Source organism: Capricornis sumatraensis, chromosome 3 (assembly GCF_032405125.1).
Source record: "Capricornis sumatraensis isolate serow.1 chromosome 3, serow.2, whole genome shotgun sequence".
In the NCBI taxonomy this organism is placed as follows: domain Eukaryota; kingdom Metazoa; phylum Chordata; class Mammalia; order Artiodactyla; family Bovidae; genus Capricornis; species Capricornis sumatraensis.
In genome coordinates, this window is record NC_091071.1 from 54,374,697 (window position 1) to 54,382,477 (window position 7,781).

The following is a 7,781-nucleotide window of genomic DNA, read 5'->3' on the forward strand; positions in this document are numbered from 1 at the left end:
TTTCTGCTGTGATTGCTGTGGCCAAAACTTCCAGAACTATGTTGAATAGCAATGGTGAAAGTGGGCACCCTTGTCTTGTTCCTGACTTTAGGGGAAATGCTTTCAATTTTTCACCATTGAGGATAATGTTTGCTGTGGGTTTGTCACATATAGCTTTTATTATGTTGAGGTATGTTCCTTCTATTCCTGCTTTCTGGAGAGTTTTTATCATAAATGGATTTTGAATTTTGTCAAAGGCTTTCTCTGCATCTATTGAGTTAATCATATGGTTTTTATTTTTCAATTTGTTAATGTGGTGTATTACATTGATTGATTTCCAAATATTGAGGAATCCTTGCATCCCTGGGATAAAGCCCACTTGGTCATGATGTATGATCTTTTTAATGTGTTGTTGGATTCTGATTGCCAGAGTTTTATTAAGGATTTTTGCATCTATGTTCATCAGTGATATCGGCCTGTAGTTTTCTTTTTTTTGTGGCAGCTTTGTCTGGTTTTGGTGTTAGGGTGATGGTGGCCTCAAAGAATGAGTTTGTAAGTTTACCCTCCTCTGCAATTTTCTGGCAGTGTTTGAGTAGGATAGGTGTTAGCTCTTCTCTAAATTTTTGGTAGAATTCAGTTGTGAAGCTGTCTGGACCTGGGCTTTTGTTTGCTGGAAGATTTCTGATTACACTTTCAATTTCCATGCTTGTGGTGCATCTGCTAAGATTTTCTATTTCTTCCTGGTTCAGTTTTGGAAAGTTGTACTTTTCTAAGAATTTGTCCATTTCTTCCACATTGTCCTTTTTATTGGCATATAATTGCTGATAGTAGTCTCTTATGATCCTTTGTATTTTTGTGTTGTCTGTTGTGATCTCTCCATTTTCATTTCTAATTTTATTGATTTGATTTTTCTCCCTTTGTTTCTTGATGAGTCTGGCTAATGGTTTGTCAATTTTATTTATCCTTTCAAAGAACCAGCTTTTGGCTTTGTTGATTTTTGCTATGGTCTCTTTTGTTTGTTTTGTATTTATTTCTGCCCTAATTTTTAAGATTTCTTCCCTTTTTCTAACCCTGGGGTTCTCCAATTCTTCCTTTTCTAGTTGCTTTAGGTGTAGAGTTAGGTTATTTATTTGACTTTTTTCTTGTTTCTTGAGGTATGCCTGTATTGCTATGAACCTTCTCCTTAGCACTGCTTTTTCCTGTGTCCCACAGGTTTGTGGTTGCTGTGTTTTCATTTTCATTAGTTTCTATGCATATTTTGATTTCTTTTTTGATTTCTTCTGTGATTTGTTGGTTATTCAGCAGCGTGTTGTTCAGCCTCCATATTTTGGAATTTTTAATAGTTTTCTCCTGTAATAGAGATCTACTCTTACTGCATTGTGGTCAGAAAAGATGCTTGGAATGATTTCAGTGTTTTTGAATTTACCAAGGTGAGGTTTATGGCCCAGGATGTGATCTATCCTGGAGAAGGTTCTGTGTGCACTTGAGAAAAAGGTGAAAATGATTGTTTTGGGGTGAAATGTCCTATAGATGTCAATTAGGTCTAACTGGTCTATTGTATCATATAAAGTTTGTATTTCCTTGTTAATTTTTTTGTTTAGTTGATCTATCCAAATGAGTGAGTGGGGTATTAAAGTCTCCCACTATTATTGTGTTATTGTTAATTTCCCCTTTCATACTTGTTAGCATTTTTTTTACATATTGGAGTGCTCCTATGTTGGGTGCATATATATTTATAATTGTTATATCTTCTTCTTGGATTGATCCTTTGATCGTTATGTAGTGTCCTTCTTTGTCTCTTTTCATAGCCTTTGTTTTAAAGTCTATTTTATCTAATATGAGTATTGCTACTCCTGCTTTCTTTTGGTCTCTATTTGCATGGAATATCTTTTTCCAGTCCTTCACTTTCAGTCTGTATGTGTCCCCTGTTTTGAGGTGAGTCTCTTGTAGACAACACATATAGGGGTCTTTTTTGTACTGATTCAGCCAGACTTTGTCTTTTGGTTGTGGCATTCAACCCATTTACATTTAAGGTAATTATTGATAAGTATGATCCCATTGCCATTTACTTTATTGTTTTGGGTTCGAGTTTATACACCCTTTTTGTGTTTCCTGTCTAGAGAATATCCTTTAGCATTTGTTGGAGAGCTGGTTTGGTGGTGCTGAAGTCTCTCAGCTTTTGCTTGTCTGTAAAACTTTTGATTTCTCCTTCATATTTGAAGGAGATCCTTGCTGGGTACAGCAATCTCGGCTGTAAGTTATTTTTTCATCACTTTAAGTATGTCTTGCCATTCCCTCCTGGCTTGAAGAGTTTCTATTGAAAGATCAGCTGTTATCCTTATGGGAATCCCCTTGTGTGTTATTTGTTGTTTTTCCCTTGCTGCTTTTAATATTTGTTCTTTGTGTTTGATCTTTGTTAATTTGATTAATATGTGTCTTGGGGTGTTTCGCCTTGGGTTTATCCTGTTTGGGACTCTCTGGGTTTCTTGAACTTGGGTGATTATTTCCTTTCCCATTTTAGGGATGTTTTCAACTCTTATCTCCTCAAATATTTTCTCATGGTCTTTCTTTTTGTCTTCTTCTTCTGGGACTCCTATGATTCAAATGTTGGGACTTTTAACACTGTCCTAGAGGTCTCTGAGATTGTCCTCATTTCTTTTAATTTGTTTTTCTTTTTTCCTCTCTGATTCATTTATTTCTACCATTCTATCTTCTAATTCACTAATCCTAACTTCTGCCTTGTTATTCTACTATTTGTTGCCTCCAGAGTGTTTTTGATCTCATTTATTGCATTATTCATTATATATTGACTCTTTTTTTTATTTCTTCTAGGTCCTTGTTAAACCTTTCTTGCATCTTCTCAATCCTTGTCTCCAGGCTCTTTATCTGTGATTCCATTTTGATTTCAAGATTTTGGAGCATTTTCACTATCATTATTTGGAATTCTTTATCAGGTAGATTCCCTATCTTTTCCTCTTTTGTTTGGTTTGATGGGCATTTATCTTGTTCCTTTACCTTCTGGGTATTCCTCTGTCTCTTCATCTTGTTTGTATTGCTGTGTTTGGGGTGTCCTTTCTGTATTCTGGCAATTTGTGGAGTTCTCTTTATTGTGGAGTTTCCTCACTGTGGGTTGGGTTGTACAGGTGCCTTGTCAAGGTTTCTTGGTTAGGGAAGCTTATGTCAGTGTTCTGGTGGGTAGAACTGGATTTCCTCCCTCTGGAGTGCAATGAAGTATCCAGTAATGAGTTATGAGATGTCAATGGTTTTGGAGTAACTTAGGGCAGCCTGTATATTGGAGCTCAGGGCTGTGTTCCTGTGTTGCTGGAGAATTTGCATGGTATGTCTTGCTCAGGAATGTTGGCCTTTGGGTGGTGCTTGGTTTCAGTGTAGGTATGGAAGCATTTGATGAGCTCCTGTCAATTAATGTTCCCTGGAGTCAGGAGTCCTCTGGTGTTCTCAGGGTGTGGACTTAAGTCTCCTGCTTCTGGTTTTCAGTCTTATTTTTACAGTAGTTTCAAGACTTCTCCTTGTATACAGTACTGTTGATAAAACATCTAGGTTCAAGATGAAAAGTTTCTCCACAGTGAGAGACACCCAGTGAGTTTCACAGAGTTACATGGAGAAGAGAAGAGGGAGGAGGGAGTTAGAGGTGACCCAAATGAGATGAGGTGGAGTCAATACAGGAGAGAGCAAGCTAGCCAGTAATCACTTCCTTATGTGCACTCCACAAGTGGATTGCTCAGAGATGTTCATGGAGTTATACCGAGAAGAGAAGAGAGAGGAAGGAGATAGAGGTCGTCAGGAGGATAAAAGGGGGAATCAAAAGGAGCGAGACAGATCCAGCCAGTAATCAGTTCCCTAAGTGTTCACCTCCCGCCCGAGGCCAGGGGCAGTGACCCTGAGGAGCCACCCCAAGCCTGAGGCCTGGGGCGGCAGCTGGGAGGAGCAACTCGACGAGAGGTGGCTGTGCAGGCACAGGAGGGCCTAGAGGAGCTATCCCACATTGAAGGTCAGGAACGGTGATGGTAAGGAGATACCTCTTATCCAAGGTAAGGAGCAGCGGCTGTGCTTTGCTGGAGCAGCCTTGAAGAGATACCCCACGCCAAAGGTAAGAGAAACCCAAGTAAGCTGTTAGGTGTTGCAAGAGGGCATCAGAGGGCAGACACACTGAACCATACTTACAGAAAACTAGTCAATCTAATCACACTAGGACCACAGCCTTGTCTAACTCAAGCCATGCCTGCAGGGTAACCCAAGACGGGCGGGTCAATGTGGAGAGGTCTGAAAGAATGTGGTCCACTGGATAAGGGAATGGCAAGCCACTTCAGTATTCTTGCCTTGAGAACCCCATGAACAGTATGAAAAGGCAAAATGATAGGATACCGAAAGAGGAACTCCCCAGGATATTAGGTGCCCAATATGCTACTGGAGATCAGTGGAGAAATAACTCCAGAAAGAATGAAGGGATGGAGCCAAAGCAAAAACAATACCCAGTTGTGGATGTGACTGGTGATAGAAGCAAGGTCCAATGCTGTAAAGAGCTATATTGCATAGGAACTTGGAATGTTAGGTCCATGAATCAAGGCAAATTGGAAGTGGTCAAACAAGAGATGGCAAGGGTGAAAAACAACATTCTAGGAATCAGTGAACTAAAATGGACTGGAATGGGTGAATTTAACTCAGTTGATTATTATATCTCCTACTGCAGGCAAGAATCTCTCAGAAGAAATGGAGTAGCCATCATGGTCAACAAAAGAGTCTGAAATGCAGTACTTGGATGCAATCTCAAAAACGACAGAATGATCTCTGTTCATTTCCAAGGAAAACCATTCAATATCATGGTAATCCAAGTCTATGCCCCAACCAGTAATGCTGAAGAAACTGAAGTTGAACGGTTCTATGAAGACCTACAAGACCTTTTAGAACTAACACCCCCAAAAGATGTCGTTTTTATTATAGGGGACTGGAATGGAAAAGTAGGAATTCAAGAAACACCTGGAGTAACAGGCAGATTTGGCCTTGGAATGTGGAATGAAGCAGGGCAAAGACTAATAGAGTTTTGTCAAGAAAATGCACAGGTCATAGCAAACACCCTCTTCCAACAACACAAGAGAAGACTCTATACATAGATATCACCAGATGGTCAACACCAAAATCAGATTGATTATATTCCTTGTAGCGAAAAATGGAGAAGCTCTATACAGTCAACAAAAACAAGACCAGGAGCTGACTGTGGCTCAGATCATGAACTCCTTATTGCCAAATTCAGACTTAAATTGAAAAAAGTAGGGAGAACCACTAGACCATTAAGGCATGACCTAAATCGAATCCCTTATGATTATACAGTGGAAGTGAGAAATAGATTTAAGGGCCTAGATCTGATAGACAGAGTGCCTGATGAACTATGGAATGAGGTTCGTGACATTGTACAGGAGACAGGGATCAAGACCATCCCCATGGAAAAGAAATGCAACAAAGCAAAATGGCTGTCTGGGGAGGCCTTACAAATAGCTGTGAAAAGAAGAGAGGCAAAAAGCAAAGGAGAAAAGGAAAGATATATGCATTTGAATGCAGAGTTCCAAAGAATGGCAAGGAGAGATCAGAAAGCCTTCTTCAGTGATCAGTTCAAAGAAATAGAGGAAAGCAACAGAATGGGAAAGACTAGAGATCTCTTCAAGAAAATTAGAGATACCAAGGGAACATTTCATGCAAAGATGAGCTCGATAAAGGACAGAAGAACTGTACAAAAAAGATCTTCATGGCCCAGATAATCATGATGATCTGATCACTAATCTAGAGCCAGACATCCTGGAATGTGAAGTCAAGTGGTCCTTAGAAAGCATCACTACGAACGAAGCTAGTGGAGGTGATGGAATTCCAGTGGAGCTGTTTCAAATCCTGGAAGATGATGCCGTGAAATTGCTGCACTCAATATGCCAGCAAATTTGGAAAACTCAGCAATGTCCACAGGATTGGAAAAGGTCAGTTTTCATTCCAGTCCCTAAGAAAGGAAATGCAAAAGAATGCTCAAACTACTGCACAATTGTGCTCATCTCACACGCCAGTAAAGTAATGCTCAAAATTCTCCAAGACAGGCTTCAGCAATACGTGAACCGTGAACTCCCTGATGTTCAAGCTAGTTTTAGAAAAGGCAGAGGAACCAGAAATCAAATTGCCAATATCTGCTGGATCATGGAAAAAGCAAGAGAGTTCCAGAAACACATCTCTTTCTGCTTTATTGACTATGCCAAAGCCTTTGACTGTGTGGATCACAATAAACTGTGGAAAATTCTGAAAGAGATGGGAATACCAGACCACCTGACCTGCCTCTTGAGAAATCTGTATGCAGGCCAGGAAGCAATAGTTAAAACTGGACATTGGGCCCCTGCGGCCCGGTCCAGCCAGCTTGCTCCTGCTCGCTCTGGCCCAGGGCCACCCCGTCCCTCCCCACACCCGCCGGCCGGGGTGCTCTAGGTGCCGCGCGGAGACCCTCTGCACTGTGCGAACATGGTGCTGCGCGCGGTGCGGAGTGTGTGGGCTGTGGTCGGCAGCCTGTGAGCCATCTCAGCACCCAGCGCGCCCTGCTCGCTGCAGCCCTGGGGACTGTGAACGGGTGCTGTCTGGGCGCTGTGCACTGGCCCTGCTCTGCTGTCGGTGCAGAAATTCACAGAAAAACACGAATGGGTAACAACAGAAAATGGTGTTGGAACAGTGGGAATCAGCAATTTTGCACAGGAAGCTTTGGGAGATGTTGTTTACTGTAGTCTGCCTGAAGTTGGGACAAAGTTGAACAAACAAAAGGAGTTTGGTGCTTTGGAAAGTGTGAAAGCTGCTAGTGAACTTTATTCTCCTCTATCAGGAGAAGTAACTGAAATTAATAAAGCTCTAGCAGAAAATCCAGGACTTGTCAACAAGTCTTGTTAGGAAGATGGTTGGCTGATCAAGATGACATTCAGTAACCTTTCAGAACTAGATGAACTAATGAGTGAAGAAGCATATGAGAAATACATAAAATCTATTGAGGAGTGAAAATGGAACCCCTAAATAAACTACTTTGAAACAACTTAATCCAGCATAGTTATCTTAAATTAGTGGTGGATAGGCATTTAAAAAGCAACTTTTAGCAAAAGAAACTACTTGTAACAATGTTTCCTGAAGAAAATACCGCTTAACTTTCTAACAGCTTCAGATAAACACTGTGCATCTTTTCCACAGCATCCTGTGATTTTTAGGCTAGTCTCCAGTTATAATATTCAGAATTCCTGAAATTATCTCTGGTAAAACATTACAAAAATTATGTAATTCAAGGATAACATGGTTATCTTAAACCTTATATGACGCTGTAACTTGCTTACAGCTATCCTTGGATTTGGGTCAAAACTATCTTCCCATTAGAAACAACTGCCAGTGGAGAAAAGTTTGTTAGTTGCATAGTGTCCAATGAAGAATATTACTATCTTAATTTTGCAATATACTGTGTTTGCTGGTGCTATTTTTATACAGTGAAGTAACAGCCTTGCAGGAGAATAAACAATTTAATAATAAAATATGCAACTTCCTAATCATGAAAAAAAAAAACCCAAAAAAACTGGACATGGAACAATAGACTGGTTCCAAATAGGAAAAGGAGTACGTCAAGGCTGTATATTGTCACCCTGCTTCTTTAACTTCTATGCAGAGTACATCATGAGAAACTCTGGACTGGAAGAAACACAAGCCGGAATCAAGATTGCCAAGAGAAATATCAATAACCTCAGATATGCAGATGACTCCACCCTTATGGCAGAAAGTGAAGAGGAGCT

The 7,781-nt window shown here is 40.4% G+C and overlaps 1 pseudogene; it reads left to right on the forward strand.

The window, feature by feature from the left end:
• The first annotated feature begins 6,486 nt into the window (after positions 1 to 6,486).
• On the forward strand, positions 6,487 to 7,008 carry LOC138075370 (glycine cleavage system H protein, mitochondrial pseudogene; annotated as a pseudogene).
• The last annotated feature ends 773 nt before the right edge of the window (positions 7,009 to 7,781 follow it).